General features: G+C 43.5%; 1 protein-coding gene across 4 annotated transcripts in view; it reads left to right on the forward strand.

Moving 5' to 3' along the window:
- Positions 1-26,518, forward strand: part of luzp1 (leucine zipper protein 1) — a 130,337-nt gene that overhangs the window by 68,074 nt on the left and 35,745 nt on the right. The window contains exon 1 of one of the 4 annotated variants that reach the window (XM_048558353.2): positions 18,407-18,510. The exons of the other annotated variants lie outside the window; for them this stretch is intronic. The gene's annotated coding sequence lies outside the window, so the exon portion shown is untranslated. Of the gene's footprint in view, positions 1-18,406; positions 18,511-26,518 lie in introns of those variants that run through there. 4 annotated transcript variants of the gene reach the window in all.

The raw sequence follows: 26,518 nt of genomic DNA on the forward strand, positions 1-26,518 counted from the left end.
CCCATTCTCCAACTGCTCACTGGGTAATGCCAGCTTGACATCGGCTGAGCACCAGAACACTTAACCAAGTTCAGACCCAGCAATACAAACCTCTGTCCCAACAGTGCCAGAGAGCTTTCAGACTGTGATTGTCTGGCAGCTCTCTCTGAGATGGGGCATCTTCATCGAAAAGGAAGGTAATCTTCCCCCAGCTCCCTTGTTCATCAAAGTAGCTGCGTGGCAGCTATTATTCTTTCACTGACTTTTTGTCTAGAGGACAGAGAGTGCAGGATATCTGGCACCTTGTAAAATTCAGCCTGATATCCCCATCCTGTCAGATTAGGATGTTAGGATGCTGTGTGGAGTTTACATGTTCTCCCTGCGCCTGTGTGGGTTTCCTCCGGGTGCTCTGGTTTCCTCCCACAGTCCAAAGATGTGCAGGCTAGGTGGATTGGCCATGCTAAATTGCCTGTAGTGTTCAGGGGTGTGTGGGTTATAGGGGGATGGGTCTGGGTGGGATGCTCCAAGAGGCGGTGTGGACTTGTTGGGCTGAAGGTCCTGTTTCCACACTGTATGGAATCTAGTCTAATCTAATCTAATTTATGTGTGGTCACTCTGAAGCCTTCTTTTCTCTAAGAGAAAGCCCTCAACCTGATCAGTCTTCGTGTATCCTCTCAGTGCTGGTATCCTCCCTGCAAATCATTCTCCTACATCTTCCATTGTCTCCTAAGCTTTTGGGGTGGCACGGTGGCTCAATGGTTAGCAGTGCTGCCTCACAGCACCAGGGACCTGGGTTCAATTCCACCCTCAGGCAACTGTCTGTGTGGAGTTTGCACATTCTCCCCGTGTTTGCGTGGGTTTCTTCTGGGTGCTCCCACAGTCCAAAGACATGCAGGTAAGGGTGGATTGGCTGTGTGAAATTGCCGGTAGTGTTCAGGGATGTGTAGCTTAGGTGGGTTACAGGGGGATGGTTCTGGGTGGGATGCTCCAAGGGTCAGTGTGGTTTGAAGGGCCGGTTTCTACACGGTAGGGATTCTATTTTAGTGGAAATCAAACTGCAGACAGTACATTTGTGGTCGAACCAGAATGATAGATACATTTATCGTAAATTCTGTTTGACATGTAACTCTTTATGTGGCCTCCTTGACAAAGTGACAGCTCATCGAGGGACTGCTACAGTCAAAAACAATCACAGAAGCTTCTGGAAAAGCTCAGAAGGTCTGGCAGCATCTGTGAAGGAAAAAACAGAGTGAACATTTCAGGTCCAATGACCCTTCCTCAGAACTGCTACAGTCGTGTTCTGATGGGCAAGCAGTTACTTTTGATAAAACAAAATTTGGAGATTTTAAATTCCTGAAATTGCTGGGATTAGCATCTTTGTATAATATCGATGAAAGAAAAGCAAGGTAATAGGTAAGTCCTATTCTGTTATTCATTGAGGACAGAACGACTGGCAACATTTTTTCCTATTCTTTCATGGGATGTGGGTGTCACTAACCAGGCCAACATATATTGCCCGTTCCTAATTGCCCTGTATAAATCGAACAGCTGGGCCATTTCCAAAGGCAGTTACAGGCCAACCACATTAATGTGGATCTTCACAAGTAGGCCAGATCAGAAAAGAATAACAGATTTAATACCTTAAAGGACATTAGCAAATAAGACAGGCTTTTTTTTTACAGCAACGGACGATGATTTCACGGCCATTATTAGACTGGGTTCATATTCCAGATATAATAGTTGAATTTAAACTCCACCAACTACCTTGGTCGGTTGGTTTCCAGACCATTAATTAATTAGCCCAGTGACATTAACATTTGCCAAAAGTGCTGTGCAAGATTGTATTTCTTACCTCTGCTGCTGTCACTGACTAAGATGCTGCACTGAGCTGTGATAGGGTTTGATAGATGTGCAGTATTGTTTCAATAGCTGGGAATATTTTTATGCTCAGACCAAGAGTTTGCTTGTGTTGGGATCTATATGTTATGGGGAGGAACAGGGTGTGATGCAGTGCATTGGAATTTTGCATTTGCGTCAGTCTTGTGTTGGAATGAGGTGTACATTTAGCTGGAGGCAATTTTACAGCTGCTTTCCCATTTTACATTATGCTGTTGCCATCATTTCAGTTATAAGTTGCATCTGATTTTATCTCCTGATTTTCTTAGGTATTTCTCTGTAGGATACTAACATTAGGAAGATTGCAATGTACATAACATTCTTTAACTGCTCAAACTGAGATGTGCACATTTTATTGGACGGTTTACACTCTCATTGTTATCCTCAGTTTGGAAGCAGCCGTGTTGTAGCACTGAGATAAGAAGATGTAGGGCTGGATGAACGCAGCAGACCAAGCAGTATCAGAGGAGCAGGAAGGCTGATGCTTCGGGCCTAGACCCTCCTTCAGAATTGTTGTTGTATCTCACCTCCTCACACATACAACCCATTCACTTGGAGATGGCAATGACTCATTGTTACAACTAGATGTAACAAATTATCACAGGGCTGTGTGTGAATCAAGTCAATCTCTGACCTGCTGTGCGTGTTGGTTGTTTGTTCTCTATCTTTTGTTGTCTAGCTGCTCAAAGATCTAGGCTTACTTTTCAGTGCAACGCTGAAGGAGTTTCAGATGATCCGGTATTTTGGATTAGACCAAGGATCTTGTTTGCCTTCTCCAATTGACACACAAGATCCCACGGGACTTTTTCAAAGAAGATTGGAGATGTTCTCCACATTTCCTGGCCAGTACTTATCCCTCAATCAACATCACAAAAATAGATTATCTGATGAAATTGGATTTGGCTAAAATACAAGGAACACTTTAACACCATGACCTCAAAAACCAAACGCTGTATTCAGTTACTTTCTCACTGACACCATCTCTTTCTACTTCGGCCAGATGTGTTCTTCGTTACGGGGTCGGCCTCACTGCCCTTCACACTCTGGTTCTCCACATTAACCAGTCTCCAGGGGAACCAGGATCCAGTGTAAATACAAAATAGTGGAACGTTGGCCTCGATCACAGATGCTCATCTGTTAAGGTTTTGACCAGGGAGTGCATGAGTCCCGCAGGCAGCATCACAGATACACAGCCAAAAGCAAGGAGAGCAACCTGAGACGCTGGAATGTAAAGAGATGTTGGTTAACATCGATGAAGAAAAGACAAGGTGTATCATTCTGGGTGTGTTCTCTTTATCTGATGACTGCGGAACAGAGAGGCATGCTCATAACATTGTGACAAAACACAGAGACTGAAGGGAGGAGGCAGGTGTCAGTCAGTGACAAAGAGGGAGTGGGTTATATGACCTTCAAACACCTCAGTAGAAAATAGTTTATGTTGTGGAACAGTAAAGAGACAAGAACTATGCAAAGTTAGGGGTGTAGAAGTGCACACAGGCAACAGGCCTAAAGGACTGAATGAACTCGCTATAGAAAATATAAGGATTCACATTCATATCGCACCACAGGATATCAAAACACCTTATGGCCAATGAAGTACTTTTTGTAGCAGAGTCACTGTTGTAGCTTAAGAAACAGATCACCTGACTAGTGCATAGCAAGCTCCTACAAACAGCAATGTGATTAATTTCTCTAGTAGAAAACAGAGTTAAACATTTCAGGTCCAGTGACCCTTCCTCAGAACTAGAGGGAGGGTCACCGGACCAGAAACATTATCTCTGTTTTGTCTTTCTCAGATGTTGCCAGACCTGCTGAGTTTTTCCAGCAACTTTGTTGTTGTTCCTGATTCACAGCATCCGCAGTTCTTTTGGTTTTGATTAGTCTCTGTGTTTTGTCACAATGTTATGAGCATGCCTCTCTGTTCCGCAGCCATCAGATAAAGAGAACACACCCAGAATGATACACCTTGTCTTTTCTTCATCGATGTTAACCAACATCTCTTTACATTCCAGCGTCTCAGGTTGCTCTCCTTGCTTTTGGCTGTGTATCTGTGATGCTGCCTGCGGGACTCATGCACTCCCTTGTCAAAACCTTAACAGATGAGCATCTGTGATCGAGGCCAACGTTCCACTATTTTGTATGTACACTGGATCCTGGTTCCCCTGGAGACTGGTTAATGTGGAGAACCAGAGTGTGAAGGGCAGTGAGGCCGACCCCGTAACGAAGAGCACATCTGGCCAAAGTAGAAAGAGATGGTGTCAGTGAGAAAGTAACTGAATACAGCGTTTGGTTTTTGAGGTCATGGCGTTAAAGTGCAGCGGTTGCCTTTGTGTTGTTTGTATTTTAGCCAAATCCAGTCTAAACATTAGCACATCTGTCCCCAGCTGTTTGAGGAGACAAGATAAAGCATTCATGGTTCAGAATGGATGCAGTCAAGTTTGTCAGTAAGTATGAGGCTTTGTCTCAGCCTCGTTACATTCACATTATAACCTCAAGAATGAAGGAGTAACAAAGTCTTGAAAAAGTTGCCTACTCACAATATACTCAATGGTGCAGACAGCCTATATTTGCAGCTGTGACCTCTTTATATAGTTGTAGATGGGCTCTTAAATTTGCATAAAAGAAATGCAGAAGCTGCAAGTGATGCCTCAACATGTCTTTCACAAGAGAATGAGGTCAGCGTGCATCTGGCCTGTGGAGAACACGGCCATTATTTCAATGGCAAATACAGCCTAGTGATGACAGCACAGAAAACTGGGGGTTGACTCCTACACAGCACTTCCCATGAATGACCAGCTCAACACGAATGAAGCAAAGTTCAAATTGTCTGGAAAGTGGAAATTCAGGGAGCATTTTGGCCAGTTAACATCTTGCAGTTGGAGGAGGTGGAGGAAGGCAGATGGGAGGAGGACAGTCCATCCCTGAAGCCTGTTCTGCCATACATTCCATCACTGGGTCAGTAATCCAGATGAATGTTTTGGGGATATGGATTGAAATTCCAATGTGGCAGAAGGTGAAATTTGAATTCAATTTTTTTTAAAAATGACAAACATGTAACTGCTGCCAATTGTTGCAGGGACACATCTGGTTCACTAACATCCTTCAGGGGAGGGAAATCTGCCATCCTTCTCTGGTCTGGCCTACATGGGACTTTAGAGCCTCAGCAAACTGGTTGACTCTGAGTTGCCTTCTGGGCAATTAAGGATGGACAATAAACGCTGCCTAGCCAGTGACATTCATATCCACAATGAAAAAAGCTAGATTATAGTTGATCTGTATCTGAGCTCTATCTACTAAAATGAACAATCTGCCCACCCCAGTTTTGAATCTTGTAAGTGACTTTAAGTTATCAAGAGTGGTACGGTAGTTTGGTTGTTAGCACTGCTGCTTCTCAGCACCAGATAACCAAGTTCAATTCCAGCCTTAGGTTTAAACTCCACACAGACATTCTCCCTGTGTCTGCGTGTGTTTCCTCCAGGTGCTCCGGTTTCCTCCCACAGTCTAAAGGGTTAGGTGGATTGGCCATGCTAAATTGCCTGTAAGGTGCTGGATAGGTGGGTTAGCGATGTAAATATGTGAGTAAGGTAGGAGGCTGGGACAGGGTCTGGGTGGGATGCTCTTCAGAGAGTTGGCGCAGACTCAGTGGGTCAAATAGACCCTGTAGGGATTCTATAGCTCCCATGTGGGGGTGGCACCCTCCAGATTTCCGTTCCTTTTTTGGGAATAAGTGTTTCCTGATATCACCTTGAAATAATGTCTGGGATGTGCCTCCTTATTCCAGCACTGTGTAACCTGGGACCTGTAATACATTCTACTTTCCATAAAATGCCAGTCTGTGCGGCTTTCTGAACAGGGCGTGTTTTACCCATGAGGGGAGGAACATTAAACTCAGCATCTTTGGGATGGTAGAAGATGGGGTGGGAGTACAGGAAGGAGTAGATTAAAATCTCCCTTGGTGACCCTGAAACAGGACTTCCCCCGTGGTTTGGCAAATTTTCTTGTTCTGTGAGATCATAAGATGCAGGAGCAGAAATAGGCCATTCAACCCATCGAGTCTGCTCTGCCCTTCAATGAGATCATGTCTGATTATTAACCCACATATTTTATTGCAGTTTTCCCCCCTCCCCATTATATGTGATTCCCTTTCTGTATAAATGACAAAGGCAGAGACTTAAGGCCTGCTGTGTTCATCCATCTCCACACCTTGTTATCTCAGAGTCTTAAGGTTGCCGGCTCAAGGAAGAACCCATCATTCTAATTTTGAACTTAGATATTTTCTAATCAACTTGTTACAGAGATGAAATTAAACACTTCTAGAGCAGGTAGGACTTGCACCCCAGGTCCCCTAGCTCAGTGGTAGGGAGACTACCAGTGCACCACAAGGGACTCTAAGTTTTAAGTTTCTAATTGCTTGTTCTGGATACTCCCACAATAGTTTAATTCTTTACATTCTACCCTATCAAATCCTTTAATCATTGTAATATCTCAGTTAGATCGCCCCTTAATTTATGATATCCAAGAGAAGTCTAATACAGTCTAGTTTCGACAATTGATCTCTTCATTGAAACATTTTTGCTTGCTGTGATTCATGCCGGAGAAAGCTGGTTTGATTTTCAGTTTGACCAGGGACTAGAGCTGGTTACAGCAGTAAAATCTTATCCCCTCAACAACGGTGGCCTATCCATACCTCCAGTCTTACTCCCTGTCGGCTCACATGTTTTGGTTCCTTAGGCAACTGCAGATTTTGGGGAAGGTGATGGGAAATAGAATCATAGAATCCCTACAGTATGGAAATAGGGCCTTTGGCCCAACAAGTCCACACCGAACCTCCGAGCATCCCACCCAGACCCATACCCCTGAAACCCACCTAATCTACTCATTCTTGAATATAATGAGAAATTTAGTGAGGCCAACCCACCTAGCCTGCACATCTTCGGACTGTGGAGGAAACCGAAGTACCCGGAGGAAACCCGTGCAGACACTGGGAGAATGTGCAAACTCCACACAGACAGTCGCCCGAGAGTAGATTTGGACCTGGATCCCTGGCTAATCACTGAGCCACCGTGCCGCTCCCCCCCCCCCCCCCCCCCCCCCAACCCCCCTCAATGTGTGTGGCTGTGGCCTCCCAACTTATTCACTTAAGCCTGGGATCTTTTAACATATTGCACTGCAAATGGCCCTCAGTTCTGTAGGCTCTGTGTGTCAGAAGGCTTTACTGATTGAGGATTGACCTGTTTTGCCATGTTACATTACACCTTCGGCACCTTCGAATCCTGAAGTGGGATTTGAATCTGGAGGTTTCTGGTCAAGAGACAGAGATACCATCACTGTGCCACAGGATTGCTCCTAGTGGTACAGTGGAGTTCAAGCCCAGGATTTGATAAAATGGTGGAACTGGTTCAACAGGCCACATGGTCAGCTCCTGCTCCTAATTCTTGTGTGTTCAGGTTTCGATTGAAATTCCCTCCTTGAAATATGGAGCTGAGTTTGAGGAGAGATTGGGATTAGCAATAAGATGATGGGTTCTTTTATGGACATGGATTGGTTTTGATTGATCTGATCTGATTTTGTTCCTCCCTGTCAGTAGCTAGTTATTCAATATCCAGTGTAATTAAGGATTGTAGGATCAATGTGAAACCTGGCTTATTCAGCATGCAGCTTTACATTCAGTTCTGAAAAGACCAGGGGCAGAGTCTCAACAAATCTTGCTGAGGTCAAAGGGAATGCAATACAGACCCCATCTTCACACCAATCTCACCTCCTACTCCCAGACTGACACATAACTGGGTACAGCTGGTTCTACCTTAAAGCCAGCAGTTAGAACGAGTGAAGGATCAAAGAACCCTTTCTGATTTATTTCTTTCCAGATATTGTGCCATCACTAACCTACAGTTAGCAGTGAAGCTGCAGAGCAACTTCTGATCTGCCTTGGAAGATAGCATTCCCCCTGTGGTAATGGATTAAGTATCTGAATGTACAAGTCTTGTGCATTTCTCAAAGAGAACACTCTGCTTCCCCATGATTGTCTGAAGCGAGCTCTCATTCAGGTCACAAACCTATAAGTTTGATGATCATCCTACACTACAGGAATGTGCAGAAACCCGACCTCTGATTTAGTTCATGCCACGTACAAAGAGTAAATGTGCAGTTCAAATGCCGCAGAATATCTTTGTCATTGAAATGGTGATAGCGAGCAGTGCCGTTAGGGAGCCAGTGACTAAATTCATGAAACTAGACTCTTACCATCCTGGGGAGCCTCACCGATAACCCATCGTCATCAGCTTGTATTTGTTGGAGTAATGGGGGCCGTGGGGTGAAGGGTATTGGGGGGGGCGCATACAGGGGCGAAAGAAGGGACCTTCATTTTACCTTGGAGAATAGAAATGGGTTTTGTTGGCATGGACCACAATTATATGGAAAGTGAAATCCACACAAGTGAGTCAGGGTGCCCTCATGGAACTCTATCCCAAAATACACTAGCGGAAGAATAGAAAAACACCAAAATTACAATGACAAACAGTGGCAATGCACTTGGTGCCCATAACCTGTTGAGTTATGAATGAAGTACGCAGGTATATTTTCCACTGCCGACAATGTGGCCTCGTCTCCGTTCACGGATGAGAAAATTTGCTTTGTGTGATGACTCGGCTGAGGTGTTTCAGGTAGCTGTTCCTTTACAGCATTTTGTTCAAACAAAGGCAGTTAGAGATCCATGGTATTATCTAGCTATAATACACAATTCAACTATTTGTACTCTGCAGAGTAGCGTTTCTCATTTCTGCTACATTGATCAGTTGACTAATTCATGCCATTGATTCTTTAGGCACAGATTTATTTTATCCACCCCAGTGAGATGACACTCCCTAGTGGAGGGGTCTTCCCAATCTGCAATGATCAGCCCATAGAGTCATAGAGAAACAAACTCTTCTGTTCAACTCATCCATGCCAAACAGATATCCTAAATGCATCTGGGATAACAAGGTGTAGAGCTGGATAAACACAGCAGGCCAAGCAGCATCAGGATAGCAGGAAAGCTGATATTTCAGGTCTGGAACCTTCTTCAGAATTTCTGAATCTAGGTAAATTAATCCAGCCCCATTTGCCAGCATTTGGCCCGTATCTCTCGAAAGCTTTCCTACTCATATACCCATCCTGATGCCTATGAAATGTTGTAATTGTATCAGTCTCCACCACTTCCTCTGGCATCTCATTCCACACACACACTTCATCTCTGTGCAAAAAAGTTGCCCTTTCAGATCTTGCCCCTCTCACCTTAAACCTATGCCGTCTAGTTTTGGACTCCCCCACCCTGCGGGAAAAGACCTTGACTATTTACCCTATTCATGCCCGTCACGATGTTATAAATTACATTTGTTTCCCCTGCATTCGTTAATGGGATGAAGGTATTGCTGGCTAGACAGCATTAATTGCCCATCCCGAATTGCCCAGAGGGCATCATTAAGAGTCAACCACATTGTGTTGTGTCTGGAATCACATGTCGGCCAGGCCAGGTAAGGATAGCAGTTTCCCTCCCTAAAAGACATTAGTGAGCTAGATGGGTTTCCCCCTGACAATGGACAATGGATTCGTGGTCATCATTAGACTCTTAATTCCAGATATTTTATTGAATTCAAATTCCACCATCTGCCATGTCAGGATTCGAACCCAGATACCTGAGATGTTATCTGGGTCTCTGGATTAACGTTCAGCGATAATACCACTAGGCCATCACCTCCCCTTCTGTAAGGTTTATCATGACAGCTATCATCATACTATTGTAAAGACTGATTTGGGCCATGAATACCCTTTAGGGAAGGAAGTCTGCCATCTTTACCTTCTCTGCCCTACAAATGACTCCAGATTGAACCCAGAACCCCAGGTAATTGTTTGAGGGACATGGGTTCAAAGTCCTCCATGGAAGATGGTGAAATTTGAATTCAATAAAAATCTGATATCAAAAGCTATTATAATGATGCATGTGTAACCACTCACTTCAATTGTTATAAAAACTCATTTTGTTCACTAATGTTCTTTAAGGAAGGAAATCTGCTGTCCTTGCCTACTGGCTGATATGTGACTCCAGACACATCAATTGGGTTGACTCTTAGCTGTACTATGAGCTGTTAGGATTAACCAAAATAGCCATTCATTGCCAGCAATGCCCACAAACTATTCCTACAAATGAATAAAATAAAGAAACTGGAATGAATATCATGATATTGAAGAATACAGCAGACATTTGTACAACTGACTGTTACATACAAACAGTATATTCCTTGGGCACATAAGTGGCTGGGCTAATATTAAGCTATCAGTTCACAACAGAGGAGCATGCTTTCAATAGCATGTCATATTTAAGGTGATCAAAGTAAGATGGAGTGTAAGACCCTATAATACCCTCAGCTCGCAAGCTCTAATTCAGTGATGACGTCATCAGCATGTCTCCTAAAAGCACACTAACAGACAGACTAGAAGACACTTTTTAAAGGTGAGAGGAGAGAGATTTAAAAAAAAGACATGAGGAGCAACTTTTTTACAGCGAGGGTGGTTAGTGTGTGGAATGAACTTCCTGAGTAAGTGGTGGATGTGAGTACAATTACGGTGTTTAAAAGGCATTTGAACAGGCATATGAATAGGAAAGGTTTGGACGGATATGGGCCAGGAGCTGCTGGGTGAAACAAGTTTGAAATTATATTCATCATGGACTGGTTGGACCAAAGAGTCTGTTTCCATGCTGCATGACTCTATGATTCTGTAACACAACATCCCCTTAATTCAAAAGTAAAAACTTATCCCAAACAGAGCTGCCCAATTGTAAGAAGGGAATTGATCAATTCACTTGGCTGAACAGCTAGTTTATGATGCAGAGTGATGCCAACAGTGTGGATTTAATTCCCATACCAGCTGAGGTTACCATGAAGGACTCTCCTTCCCAGCCTTTCCCCTCGCCTGAGGTGGAGTGACCCTCAGGTTAAACCACCACCAGCCATCTCTCTTTGTCTCTCTCTCTCCCTCTCTCTCCCTCTCTCTCCCTCTCTCTCTCTCTCTCTCTCTATCTCTCTCTCCCCCCCTCCCTCCCCCTCTCTCCCCCCCCCCACCACTCTAATGAGAGAGCAGCTCTAGAAGACACATGATTGTACATAGGCACATGATGTCAATAATGCAAACAGATAAAACAGTTTACAAAACCAACATTTCAAACTCCAATGTACCACTCTGGAGATTTAACAACTCATGGATGTGTTTGTATTTGCTCACTTACCTTGCTGCCAGAATGATGGGGTTGTACTGACTTGTTGGGGTCCCCTCTGTTTTGTTCTGGGGCCTGGTTTCTCCTTTGGAACCAGATTTCCTGCACATGCCCAGTGCCTCTTGGTGACACATGATCTATAAACTGGTCAAAAGACTCTTGGGGTTGCCATCTGTATGACCTAAGCCAGAGCCTGCTGCTCCGGATGTGAACTCTTAAACTGGTCTTTGAGGACCTTACAGATTATTTCTGGATCTTTTTGGTTGACCACAGAAAGGCCAGATGTGTTAATTGTGTGATGCTCCTCCCTGCTAATGACAAGCTAGATTTTTAGGGCTCCTTACTTGGGTTCATCTGTCATTTGGCGTGTGACATTCACAGCACACCAGTTCACACACCAGTACCTAAGGCACACAGAGCAGAGGTTGTAATTGTTTTTTAACTCTGCTTGTGTTTTGTAATTGAAATGTAAAAAGAAAAACAAGTCTGAAGGAGGGGGCCGAAAGCTGGGGCCTAAGTAGTCATCCTCACATCTTTTTTTTGCATTTCTGCCTGATATTTCCTGACATGGTACAAGGGTGACTCTCCATGTGTCCACAGAGGACTTTGACAGATGCTGAATGCACATCTTCAGTCATCTTTTGGCTGTTTAAGTTCTCTTTTGAAAGACACAAATTAGAATTAAAAGTTTTACACGTCCATGAATGCTTCAGGACGTTGATCTATCGTTGTAGCACAAAGGAGAATGTTTCCAGTGGAGTGTCATGCTTCAAGTAATCCCGGGGTAGGATGGAATCTGAGACCGTTTTACTCTCAGGTCACACGCTATGATACAGTGATGTTATCATAAACATTTTTCGTAAAAGCACACTGGCATATGACTGTGAGGCATAACACACCACGGGCTCTTAGTACACAGTCAGCACATTGGCTCTGTTACTAATAGCAAAAGGAACACGGTGTTTGATACAATCTGTCAGTCTTTGAGATGTGTGGCCTACATACTGCCACCACACCAGCACTGAAACCCATATTGCAAATTGTCACTTGTTGTTGCGTTTGAGATGGTATTCTTACAAATGTCCTGATGAGTCAACGTTGAAAAGCTTTGACAAAATGTGTAATTTTCCAACAATTGCTGCTATTCCTTTGCAGATTGCATGAAGGAGAGGGCAATTTCTGAAAATTCTTTAATGTGATAAGATGTTTGACGTTGTTCATGACATTACTGCCAACTCCATCGTGGGAGTTGGGTGTAGGATAGCTACTTTGTGATAGGTGTGAGATAACACAGTGTGGAGCTGGAGGAACACATCAGGCCAGGCAGCATCAGAGGAGCAGGAAAGCTGACATTTCGGGTTGGGACCCTTCTTCAGAAATTTCTGAATCAAAAACCCAAAATGTCAACTTTCCTGCTCCTCTGATGCTGCCTGGCCCGCTGTGTTCCTCCAGCTCCACACTGTGTTATCTCTAACTCCAGCATCTGCAGTTCTTACTGTCCCTTGTGATAGGCCTGATCTCAGTGAAGCCTGCTTCATGGCAAAAGGCCAGAAATAAGTGGGTGGATATCTATTGCACAGACTTGCGTGATTTTCACTTTTGGAGATCAGATGTATCATCAATCAGATGGGCTGATAGACCGAAGAGTGGCAGATGAAGGTTAATCGAGATAAATGTGAGGTGCTACATTTTGTAAAAGCAAATCTGCCAGGACTAATACACTTAGTGGTAAGGTCCTGGGGAATGTTGTTGAACAATGAGACCTTGGAGTGCAAGTTCATAATTCCTTGAAAGTGGAGCCACAGGTAGATAGGATAGTGAAGACGGCATCTGGTATGCTTGTCTGTATTGATCAGTGCATTGAGTATAGGAGTTGGGAGGTCATGTTGCAGCTGTACAGGATATTGGTTAGGCCACTATTGGAATACTGTGTTCGCTTCTGGTCTCCCTGCTACAGGAAGGATGTTGTAAAACTTGAAAGGGTTCAGAAAAGATTTACAAGAATGTTGCCAAGGTTGGAGTGTTTGACCTAAAGGGACAGGCTGAATAGGCGAGGCTATTTTTGCTGGAGTGTCAGAGCATGGGGGGGTGACCTTGTAGAGGTTTATAAAATCATGAGGGATATGGATAGGGTGAGTAGTCAACATCTTTTCCCCGGGAGAGTCAAAAACCAGAGGGCATGAGTTTAAGGTGAGAGGGGAAAGATTTAAAAGGGACCTGAGGGTTAACTTTTTCACGCAGTGTGGTGTGTGTATGGAATGAGCTGCCAGAAGAAGTGGGGGAGGCTGGTACAATTACAACATTTAAAAGGCAGTGGAGTTTAGAGGGCTTAGGGTTTAGAGGAATATTGGACAAATGCTGGCAAATGGAATTAGATTTATTTAGGATATCTGGTCAGCATGGACAAGTTGGACTGAAATGTCTCTATGACTCAATAACCCTCTGCCTGGAACTTAAATTGTTAGTGCAGTCTCAATAGCATGGTGTGGCACACATGCTGTGAGGGACTCTCTTCTGTTCCGAAGTCTGGACATTTTCACACCATTCTTTTGGACAGACAGACAATGTGTTATGCCTTGCCCCTATTACACATGCCCGCACCAAACAGCAGGTGGGACATTAAAGCATGCAACAGCTCCTAAATGCAAACAAAGGCAAGTTCTGCTGTTGTGGAAGGATAGAATTGCTGATTAGGTGCTGACCGCGTTTTCTGTGAAGTCTAGAAGCATTCTCAAATTGTTTCCACTGTTCCCACCCAACTGACAAATGACTGAAAACTAAAACAATGCACACTCCACCTCAGTGAATCCTCAAATGGAGCAATTGAGGTCTTAACTTCATCATAGCTCTTTGAACTAATAGCGCTTAAAAATGGCCTCCCTGCTTTACAGCACTGTGGCTATTCAGAGGTGGCAGTATTACCACTGGACTATTAACCTAGTGATTTAGGTACTGCTTTGAGACCTGGGTTCAGATCCCTCCATGGCAGGTTGTGGCATTTGAATTTAATAAAAATCGGAATGAAAACATTAATGATAACTATTGCCAGTTGTAAAGGAAAACACATCTGATTCACTGATATCCTCTGGGGAAAGAAACTATTGTTCCTACTCTTCTGGCCTGCATGTAATTCCAGACCCGGAACGATGTGGTTGATTCTCAACTGTTGTCTGAGCAATGAGGCATAGGCAATAAATGCTGGCCTAGCCAGCCACACCCACATCCTATGATAAAATAAGCTCTCTCTTGTTGGAGACAGTAGGACCTGCTGATGCTAGAGAATCTGAGATAACAAGGTGTAGAGCTGGATGAACACAACAGGGCAAACAGCATCAGCTTTCCTGCTCCTCTGATGTTGGTTGGCCTGCTGTGTTCATCCAGCCCTACGCCTTGTAATCTCTCTCGTTAGGCCATTTTTTTAAATCAACTCTTTTATGGGATGTGGGCATCCCTGGCAGAGCCAGCATTTGCTGCCCATTCCTAATTGCTGCAGGACCTTACCAGCTTTCTAAGGTCAGTTCAGGGGGCAGTCAAGAGTCAGCCCCATTTTTATGAGCCTAGAATCACATGTAGGCCAGACCAGGTAAGGATGGCAAATTTCCTTCCCTAAAGGACAATACTTTACCAGGTGGGCTTTTACAACAATCAACACCGAGGTTGATAGGGTTGTTAAGAAAGCGTATGGTGTGTTAGATTTTATTGGTAGAGGGATTATGTTTCAGAACCATGAGGTCATGTTGCAGCTGCATAAAACTCTGGTGCGGCCACACTTGGAGTCTTGCATACAGTTCTGGTTGCCGCATTATAGGAAGGATGTGGAAGCATTGGAAAGGGTGCGGGAGGGTTTTACCAGGATGTTGCTTGGTATGGAGGGAAGGCCTTATGAGGAAAGGCTGAGGGACTTGAGGCTGTTTTCGTTAGAGAGAAGACGGTTAAGAGGTGAATTAATAGAGACATACAAGATGATCAGAGGATTAGATAGGGTGAACAGTGAGAGCCTTTTTCCTTGGATGGAGGTAACTAGCACGAGGGGACATAGCTTTAATTTGAGGGGTGATAGATATAGGACAGATGTCAGAGGTAGGTTCTTTACTCAAAGGGTAGTAAGGGCATGGAATGCCCTGCCTGCAACAGTAGTACACTCGCCAACTTTAAGGGCATTTAAATGGTCATTGGATAAACTTATGGATGATAATGGAAGGTTAGATGGGCTTCAGTTTAGTTTCACAGGTCGGCGCAACATCGAGGGCCGAAGGGCCTGTACTGCGCTGTAGTGTTCCATGTTCTATGCTCTAACAGTTGCCATTAAGCTTGCTTTTAAGTTTAGACTTTGAACTGGATAGAAGGGAAGTGCTCTCACCATCAGTGGGAATGGTGTGTAACTTGCACCACAGCATTTTCAAAGCATCCTTTCTCCCCATTTCTGCTTGCTGGGAGGCTGCGAGTTTATCCCCAATATTGCTATTCGCAGGCCTCAGAGAAAAACTTCTATCTAAAGCAACAGCCATTATCTGCAACATGAGCGCAGCATGATGCAGTTTCTGAGGACCAGAGTAGCCTAAACATGAGGTGTAGCACCAAACTCCAAGTGTTGTAACTGTCACTTAATTTCCTCTGCAACATAAACATGCAGATGTGGAATTTTAGCTACAAAAAAATAAAAAAATGGATGCTTTTGGCTTCTTTATTGACAGTGATTTACTTTTCCAGGAATTCTCCTAATGTCCCACAAACACTGGTGCAATATAAAGTTGACATGGGATTGTAAATATTTATGATTACTCTGGTCCCATCGTCCCAAAACGAGCCCCTCTATCTCTCCCTATGCTTTTGAGGTAGATTTTGTCCTCTTAATTTCAGAAACAGTTACTCAAACTCACAAAAAGCTCAGTGAATGGATGAATCTTCTGAGAGATAAGCATTTACCTGCCTCTTATTTTCAGTCACACACATCTCAAAGCTCCTATTCCAGATTTTGCCATTAATCACAATTTGTGGAAGACCCTGGCACTGACCTTGCTAAAGTACTGAACTGCGTACCACGGGCGTACAGGGATTAGCTGCTACATCAACAAATAGCAGGCACAGGATGAGGGGTGCCTCATGTATTCTAGTCACAGCCTAGGACATGGGTGCGGTTGGAGAAGTTAGTCATTTTCATGCTGGTAACCATCCAGCGATCCCACACTAAATGGATGTTTGTTCTGGGCAGTAGCAGAGGCAAGGATTGCACTCGTAGAGCCATGCAGTCATAGAGATGTCCAGTACAGAAACAGGCCCTTTGATCCAACTCGTCCATGTATCAATCTAGCCCCATTTGCCAGCATTTGGCCTGTATCCACCCATCCAGATGACTTTTAAATATTGTAATTGTACCAGCCTCCAGCACATCCTCTGACAGCTCATTCCATACACGCACCATCCTCTGTGTGAAAAAGTTGCTGCTAAGGTCGCTTTTATATATTTCCCCTCTCACCTTAACCCTGCCTACTAGTTTTAGACTTCCCCACCCTGGGGAAAAGACCTTGCCTATTTAGCCTATCCATGCCCCTCATGATTTTATTAAGCTCTTGGCCTCCAATGCTCCAGGGAAAGTAGCCCCGGCCTATATGGCCTATCCCTGTAGCTCAAACACTTCAACACTCGAAACGTCCTCGTAAATCTTCTCTGAACCCTTTCTAGTTTCACAACATCCTTCCTATAGGAGGGAGACCAGAATTGTACACAATGCTCCAGAAGTGGCTGAACCAATATCCTGTATAGCCGCAACATGGCCTCCCAACTCCTATATCATTGAATAGCTCACAAGCATGTGTGATAAGGGAAGGGCAACCATTTATGTGAGCCTCCAGTCCTGGACGAACTGTAATTCTCTCTGCAGCTGTTTCCCTCCTATCCAAACATGCAAACACAAACATATACATGTGCACACGTGCTCACAAACATGCACACATGCAAGCATGCACACACATGTATATACACATACACCCAGTAAGGGCATGGAAAGACTTGCCAAGTTTAAGGGCATTTAAATGGTCATTGGATAAATATATGGATGATAATGGAATAGTGTAGGTTAGATAGGCTTCGGATTGGTTTCACAGGTCGACGCAACCTCAAGGGTCAAAGGGCCTGTACTGCACTGTAGTGTTCTATGTTCTATGTATACACACACATTCATATGCGCATACATAAACACACAGTCACAAGTCAGAATGGTCAGGTGCTCAGAGACCACAAGAATATAAAATGCCATTGTGAAGAGGTGCAGCTCCCCTTTCAAAAATTGGTTGTCACACATTACAGTGTTAAAATCTAGTTTCCTCTTTATTCTTTGATAGGATGTGGGTGCCACTGGCAAAGCCAGTATTTGTGCCCTGCCCCCAACTGCCTTTGATGGCTCGCTGGGCTACGCTGGAGTGCTTTCTCTTCCCCCATACTAGATCTCACTACCAGTTCATAAACTTGGACTTGTATGGTAGTTGAGGAACCTGACTGAGCTATTTCTTCTTATTAATTTGTGGGTGAGGTCAGTACTTGTAAGGCAAAGATTTAATGTCCGTCATTAATTGCCCTTATCTGAGTGGATTGTTGGGCTAATTCCAAAAGCAGGTAAGGATGTTAGATTTCCTTCCATTAGCAATGTCTGGGAACCAGGTAAGGATGTTAGATTTCCTTCCATTAGCAATGTCTGGGAACCAGGTAAGGGTGTTAGATTTCCTTCCATTAGCAATGTCTGGGAACCAGGTCACGCTTTAAAACAAGCTGGTAATTATGTGGTCCCCATTACTAGGACTAAACTTTTAATTTGGGATTTATTTAATTTACTGAATTTGAATTCTGCAGTTGCCATGATGTGGTTTAAACTCCTCTCTCTGGATGCTTTAGTCCAGGCCTCAGAATTACTAAAGCTGGAACACTCACTCTATCGCGTGATTTCACTCCTAAAACTTAGCTTAACATGAAGTTGATTTTAAAAACACAAAAGCAAACATGCCACATCAGCGAAGCTGTTGCTATCATTACAGATGTATTTTCACATCGATTTGAAGCAGCCAGTTCCTCTTTTTCAAGATGAGGGAAAACTGCAGCAGACTTTTTGTCACTGATGGAGATGGCAGACTGTGGCTGGGAAACTGGCGATGGCAATGGAACAAGGTTTTTAATTTGGGGATTTCATAAAAGCAGGGCTTTCCTGGCAGTGGAGCAGAGGATTTCTCTGTGTCAGTGGGGTCACGTTGCATCCTACAGCAAGGTAGAGGGGGCGGGGTGGGGAGGGAAGTGAAGAGCATTTCTGCATCTAGCAGTGCCAGCAAACACACGCTCCATCAGCTGGTGACAAAGGATTACAGTGGACTCCCGAAGCAATAAACAGATGCTCTCAGGTATGTGAGAAATATCTATTTTGATGTACTGCCTGGCTAGGATAATCAGTGAATATAACACCCAGCATCAGTGACTCAAGCAATTCTGTGCATTAGGAATGCAGTGCTAAGAAGCTAGATTTTCTGTCTATAACGAAGTTAAAACTCTGCAGAATTCACCGTTGCACATGCATAAAAACATTTGTGTCAACCTGAAATGCATGCAGTGTTACAAGAAGACACTGGTTCTTCAATCCTGAAAAGTAGCGACCGAATGGAAGGAGTCTTTTGGGGTCGTACTAGTTCTTTATTGATCCAGAGAGGCTTAAGTATAAATCGATTGCAGCACAAATCAGGGCTGAGCTACACTGATTGTTTTCAGTTGCCTGCAGTGAAGCATTTGAAAATTGGAACACTGCAGTCTCTGCGGAATAGGGGTGACCTTGCAACACAGAGAGAGAGGGAGAGGGAAGCTGTTCTGAGTCTGTTCGAACAAGATACAGACTGGAGCCCAAAACAAGCAAGTCACTGCCTCAATAAATGTATCCAGCTATAATCCAGAACAGGTCATGGAAACCTAATACTGGGTCTTCAAGCCTTGAAGATACTCGTTTTGTTGCAGAGATTTCAAGTTTTAACTAATTCAGTAAAAAGAAATACACCTGGTAATGATAAGGTCAGTCTGCTTTTGTGATACATTGTGAGCAAATAAACTGCAAATGATTTAAGAATGTAGGCATAATCTTGATACTTTCATACGTCAGTCGTAAGCCCAGTGTTTGGACTCACTGCTTGTCTTACCCCATCTCGGCTGGCCTGCCCAATCATCCCCTCTGTGCCCTGTGGGGCTTCTTAATGCACTCTATCTATATACCCTGGACCACAGCTTTCTTCTTGCGCAATGTCCCAAGGTATTGCAGACAGCATTCTGCAGTGAAAAAGAAGTTTTAACAAAAAGAAAGACATGTATTTTCATGCGATCTTGCATCATCTGAAGTCTTCCCCAAAGTCTTTTACAGTCAATGTGATACTGGTAATCACAGTTACAAGATAGTATCTGTGGCAGCTAAGTGACACATAGTCAATCTCACGAGTAACGATGTTATGGTGACCGGATAATTTTTTTTTAATAACTTTGTTTGAGATAAATATTGGCCAGACAACAGAGGATAACTCCCCTCCTCATCTTTTACATCTACCTGTGACGGTATGTGGGATTTTGGTTTAATGTCTCATCTGAAAGATAACACCTCAGACAAGGTGACACTCGCACAGTCCTGCTCAGGAATGTCGAGCATGGCATTGTGTTCAAGTCTCTGGTTTCTGTCCCCTTATCCCCACAACAATAGGTGAGCACCGAAAATGCTTCCAAACCACCAGCCCCCTGCCAACTCCGTTTTGATTTAGCACCTTCCCTTTATCCTTAACCACCACCCCCCCCCCACCCCTTCACTTTTGGTATCACCCATAATGGGCTTTGCATGTAAATATTTGATCGGCTGCACAGGTGATTACTGGTGGTAGTAATGTTCACGGTGATTGTGGTGGTGGCAAAGTCGCTTAGTTGTGTGGGAGTACACTTCGGAGTATGGAAAGGGGAAAAAAAAAGGATTTTCACACCTAATGTGGAGGAGTGTGGGCAGGCCGAAAGGACGTCCACATGGGCCTACTCCTGGGCCTGGCTAAAGTGGCCATCAACAGGTCCAGACAGAGGGCCATGAAGAGGGTTATAGTTCCCAAAGGCCAGCACTCTTGCCCAGGTATGGTCGTGCCCAGATGTCCTTGGATAGGCACCATATGGTGATCGCCAGCATCCTGCAGACATTAAGGAGAGGTGGGCATCACAGCAGCTGAACTGCAGATTTTTCCTTTCCAATTCCATTTTGATTTAGCCCCTTGCTTGTTCCTTAACATTCCCTTTTGTTGTGGCTAATCTGCCCCTGTTGACCAGTGCTTCTAATTCATCAACAGCTTAATTTGCCAAATGGGTGATTTGGGTGGTGGGTGGTCAAAATATTAAAATACTTTTTTAAAAAAAGACAATTTCTGCGTTCTTGTGGCATAGTTGTAGTGTCCTTACCTCTGAGCCAGGAGGCCTGCGTTAAATTCCCGCAGTCTGTATCAATGTCACTGAACAGGTTGATTAGAAAATACCTAAAAGAAAGTTTCTTTTCTTAAATTTTCTCACATGGACTGCTACCCTCCTGTGCTTCCAGGCTTAAGACAGATCATGATTTCACCACAATATCTTTGTCGCAATGTCATGAAACTTCTCAAAGCTGTTACATTCTCTGTCTGCGTTCCTGCAGGAGATAAAGGCTGTGGGTTTGAGAGGTTAAAGGAGGTTTGGTGAATCTTTCCTCACGTACTTGCCTTCTAGTGGGGATCACTGTGTCGCAATCAGAAAAGGCTGATTACATTTCATCACCATCTCCAATTCTGCTCACCCTGAGATTAAATTTCCCACCTCAGGGCTCCAGGCCAGAGAATTCTGACCATGAAGTTTAAACAGATCTATCCAATCAGATTAGCCTATTCAGTTTTCTTTCTGGATCTGGAAGAATTTGGAATGAGGGACATGGATAGGATGAACAGCCAAGATCTTTTTCCCAGCGTGGGGTAATCCAAAACTAGAGGGCATAAGTTCAAGATAAGAGGGGAAAGATTTAAAAGGGACTGAAAGGCCAACTTTTTTGCACAGAGGGTGATGCGTTTGTGGAATGAGCTGCCAGAGGACTGATATGGGCCAAATGCTGGCAAATGAGACTGGGTTAATTTAGCATGGTTAGTATGGATGAGTTAGACCAAAGGGTCTGTTTCCATGCTGTACATGTCTATGACTCTATGAGCCACTGTTGCTTCATTGATGTCAAGTATGACAGATCTAGTTGTAGATTCATACTTCAGGGGTTGAACCATTGGAATTTTGAGTGTGCTTCACTACAGATCATCAGGATTCCAATTATGAACCACAAGTAAATTCTGGAATTCTCTCAAGTGAGCTCAAAGCTTAAGCTATTGCAATATAAGCTGTGCTGACCCTTTGGAGGATTGGATTCATACATTTTTGTGCAAATTGTGTACAAGTATTGCATCCCCAGGACAACTGACAATGTGGGATTCCTACCACATGATTATTACAATTAATGATTGTGCATAAGGTAACATTTCTGAAAATCACAGTGTATATGTCACTCCAGCATATAAGTTGACCCCAGTTTACTGACCCCACAAGCCATATGTTTTTGCATATACTCAGCATATCAGCAATTTTCCTTTGTCTCCACAATTTGTTACAGTTCCCAAAAGTCCCATTACTACACCCTCCCCCAGCCTACCATATATGTCCCATTGGCTATTCTGCTAGGATGTCCTGGTGGGTATCTGGAAACTGCTGGAGCAGAAGGGCTTCAGATTCAGGCTCGATCTTTTTCTTACCCAGTAGCCTCTCACTCTTGGACCAAATCAGAGACACTGAGGCCAGCTGCAGTTTGTGTTTCGACTGTTAGATCCACTATGGAATCCACTATGGCATTTTGCAATGTTGGTTCTTTGGGCTTCGGGACCCTGAAATCAGGGCAAAATGCAAGTCAGAAGCTTCTCTTAAGCGGGAGACAGACTCCGGGCTGCAATTTACCCAAAATTGACCAATGGATAGCCAGAGGCTGGACGTGGCATTCGGTTATAGAGGGCTCTCAAAGCAGGTGACGCGAGGCCAGACAGCTGCACTGTGACCGCTGGGGACCTGGAGGAAAATTCCAGTCAGGTTCCAATGCTAGGCTCAGCCTGACCTTTGTCCAACAGAATTGACACAACTGCTGTAAGCTGCCGCTTCCTGAACCCCGCTGCTGTGAAAGTGGCCTGGGGTCACCATGGATCTTTGAAATGTACTTGCCAATGGCGTAAACATACCTACTCACCAGCCTCTGTGCCTGCCCTTATCGGGGCTTAAAATATAAACCATTTAAAGTCTACCTTGGAGATTTGTGGTATGGCATTTTCAGGAAGAATCCATCGATAATCCATCATTTTTGCCCCAAGCTGAGGCTGCCCACCTTTCAGCCAAGGAAAAGCTATACCCAACATTGCTTTTGTGGAACAGGCTGATTTTCACAGGGGTGGATGAGGCCAGAATTGTTGGAGTGCAGAGCTCCCTCGTAGAGTTACACAGCATGGAAACAGACCCTTCGGTCCAACCAGCCCATGTTGAACATCATCCCAAACTAAACTAGTCCCACCTGCCTGCTCATGGCCCATAACCCTCCAAACCTTTCTGTTTGTGTACTTATCCAAATGTCTTTTAAATGTTTGTAATTGTGCCCATATCCACCACTTCGTCAGGAAGTTCATTCCACATGCGAACTACCCTCTGTGTAAAAAAAATTGCTCCTCATGTCTTTATAAATCTAAAACGTGTCCCTGATCTTGAAATATCCCGTCCTAGGGAAAAGACAACCACCACAAGTTCTATCTATACCCCTTATTATATTATAAACTTCTATAAGGTCAGCTCTCAACCTCCCATGTTCCAGTGGAAAAGGTCCCAGCCTTTCTTTAAAACTCAAACTTTCCAGACCTGGCAACATCCTGGTATATCTCTTGTGAACCTTCTCCAGCTTAATGATATCCTTCCTGTTACTGGACAACCAGAACTGGATGCAGTATTCCAGAAGAGGCCTCATCAATGTCCTGTACAACTTCAACATAACGTCCCAACTCCTATACTCAAAGGACTGAGCAATGAAAGCGAGTGTGCAAAATGCCTCTTTAACCACCCTGTCTATATATGATGCAAACTTTAAAGAATTACATGCCTGCACCCTTGGGTCCCTCTGTCCTACAACACTACTCAAGGCCCTACCATTAATTGTATAAGCCCTATCCCTGTTCATTGTACAAAAATGCACTACCTTGCATTTATCCAGATTGAACTCCACCTGCCATTTTTTTAGCCCATTGACCCATTTGATCAAGATTCTTTTTAATTGTAGAAAACCTCCTTTATTGTCTGCTGTGCCACCAGTTTTGGTGTCATCTTCAAACTTACTAACCATGTCACACCTTGGAAAATGTTAAATTAGAATGGTAATGTTCTCAACTTTGATCTGGCATCCCAATCTGATCTGTCAGCTGGATCGAGCAATAAATCCCACTCTGGTGGAATCCTGCACCAGCTTTCGGTAAAGATGGTAAACCAAGGCTCTGCCAAACATAAACGATCCCAGGGCATTATTTTGAAGAGAGCAATGTGTCTCTAAAGTCAGATGATCTGATCATTGACACTGAGCTGTTTACAGGAGCTTGCAGTGTGCATTTGGCTCCCCATTTCCCTACATTTCAGTGGCAACCACACCTCTAAATTACTTAATTAGCTGTGAAGGACATTGGAACAGCCCAGATTTATGAAAGGTACTAGGCAATTGGGTCTCCTTCCCCCATTTGCAGTTAATGGTCCTAACCTAGTCTTGTAGACCATGATGAATCAACTGAGTGACATTGGTGAAGTATTACTGCTTTCCCTTCCTCAGATGAAAACATTGTCTCCTGCTATTCTGCTCACATGCATCCATTGCTTGGAGAATTGGTCCTGGCTGTGAAGACAAGCCTAAACAAGTCATACTCGCAGCAGTATGTGTAACATAAAAAAGCACCACAAAGTTTATTATGAGACACAGAGCCACAAATCTATGATCTGCATTCAAGACATAACATGCAATAGATTACCCAGTGGTTCTACAAGACCCAGTACAGAGGAACGTGAGTTAGGAGTGGACCACGTGGCCGCTCTGTTTAACTGCATCTGGTTAATGATCGGTAAACCAAGCTTATTCGAGCAGTTCCTCCCATCAATTTCCAAAGGCACTGAAGGGGCATCTGAGCAAAATATTTGAATAAATAGTTGAATGGAATGAACCAAAACTGGACACTTGTAACAGTTGAAAATAGCTATTACAGCAAAGAAATTAAACTTGTAAACTTTTAAATAGGAACAGTTTATAACTAATAGGGAGATGATATAATTGCAAAACACTAGGACCCAAATTGAAGTTTATATATTTTACAAATGAGTAAATTTTATTGGAATTAATGCACTATATTAATATCCATTTTTAATAGTGTTTGAGTAGAACATAAACCTCTCTAATCTAATACAATCTTGCTTTCCAGAAGCTTTACCTTCTTCTCCAGTGTCTATTATTGGCTTTATTCCTTTTCTGTACCTACAGCAATTGCTTTCAGCAGGTTTCTGTGCCAACAACAATGCTCTTTAAGTATCCTCTTTAATCTCCCTTGGGATGTAGACTTTGCTACAACAAGTTAAGCAGTTGTTGCTCATCTCTAATTGCCCTTGAACTGAGTGGACTGTTTGGCAATTTAGGTGTCTAGAGTCACATACAAACTAAACTGACTAAGGATGAAAAATTTTCCTTCCCCAAAGGACATGCGTGAACCAGATGGGTTTTTACGTAAATTGACAAAGATGTGCAGTAGGCTAACCATTTTTCTTAGATTCCAAATTTATCAATGGAATTCTATTTTTAACCATCTGCCACAGTGGGATTTGCACCCATGCCCTCAGAACATCAGCCTCTGTCTCTAGATTACAATACCACTATTCCAATGCTTTCCCCTACTGCAATTGGGCTATTTGACCCCCTGAATTAAATACAAAAACCGGATGAACCAGCTGAAACCTTTATTCTCCCACAGAGACCCTGTCACCTTGACAGTGTCAGACTGTTTGCAAAAACATGTTGTTATACTATCAATGTGTTGTGTGTGGTTTGAACCAAAAACCAATGGTAATAATGCCCTGCTAATCCACAACGTACCAATCATGGTCAATTTAATGGAGCACAGTATTAATCATGATATAATCCATGTGTTGATATTTGAGAATTAATATTACTTCAGGAAAGCAGACATCATTTGTATCAACTGTAGTGTTTTAAGTGTCCTGAGGATGGTAAGGCTGGTTCTGCCAATCTAAGCAGCATCAGCAAGAAGGACACAATAAGCATTTTGTCAGTCGTACAGAAATGTGGTTCCTTAGGCTAAACACAAGACAGATTTGGCATCATTCTGTAGGACATTTGCAGGTACAGGCATCTGCAGGACTGGTGTTTTAATCTTACCTGCTGCTCGGGCACCTCAGGCAGCAAAGATAATAGAGTCAAGTCCTAATACAGGACTGCAACACAAAATCTAGGTTAACTGTCGGGTGCAGTACCAGTGCAGTGCAAAGCAATCTGAAAATGCTATGAAGGGTCTAGGCCCGAACGTCAGCTTTTGTGCTCCTAAGATGCTGCTTGTCCTGCTGTGTTCATCCAGCTCCACACTTTGTTATCTTTAATCTGAAAATGCTGTTGTGCAAACCAGTTGCTAAATGAAGGTCCTTTCTACTGTCTGAGCTGGTTCAGGTGAACCTTTACAATCCAGCAACACAAATCAACAAGTTTTCCAGCATTCTGGCCAACATTCCAACACGCTGTCTGCATTTTTTAAAAATAAAAAAATGACAGCTGCTGTAATCTACCTCAGAACAGTGACTGAGATCTGTTGCGTGTGAAGTGTATTGAAATATTTCCAAGGGAAGTGACAAGATATTAAGGAAACACAACATACTTGTTCCTGTGAATAAGACGACAAAATCAAAATAACTCTCTTTGTCTGCATAAGGTAATGGATTATATTTCTTTGATTTCAAGATCAGAAACTATTCTAAGGGAGGAAGCAGGTTGCTGTACTCTCGCTTAACACAATAGTCAGCAAAGTTTTATGATGAGTTAATCAAAGTTTCCAGATTACTTGAACAGAATTAAATGCTTGTTTGAACTATTGTCAATTAGGGCGCACAGGCTATTACAATTCTTTGTTGAGTTTACTTTTTTTCAACCCTGGGTATGTGGGACAGAGAGGTCACGTAAAAGCTTGAATTTTCATCTTGAACTCTAGACTGTTTCTTTTCTTTCTTGCCTTATGTCCTGAAGGCAGGGATTAATCCTAGGACCTGTCCCTCAAGATACTG

Source organism: Stegostoma tigrinum, chromosome 24 (genome assembly GCF_030684315.1).
Source record: "Stegostoma tigrinum isolate sSteTig4 chromosome 24, sSteTig4.hap1, whole genome shotgun sequence".
NCBI lineage: Eukaryota > Metazoa > Chordata > Chondrichthyes > Orectolobiformes > Stegostomatidae > Stegostoma > Stegostoma tigrinum.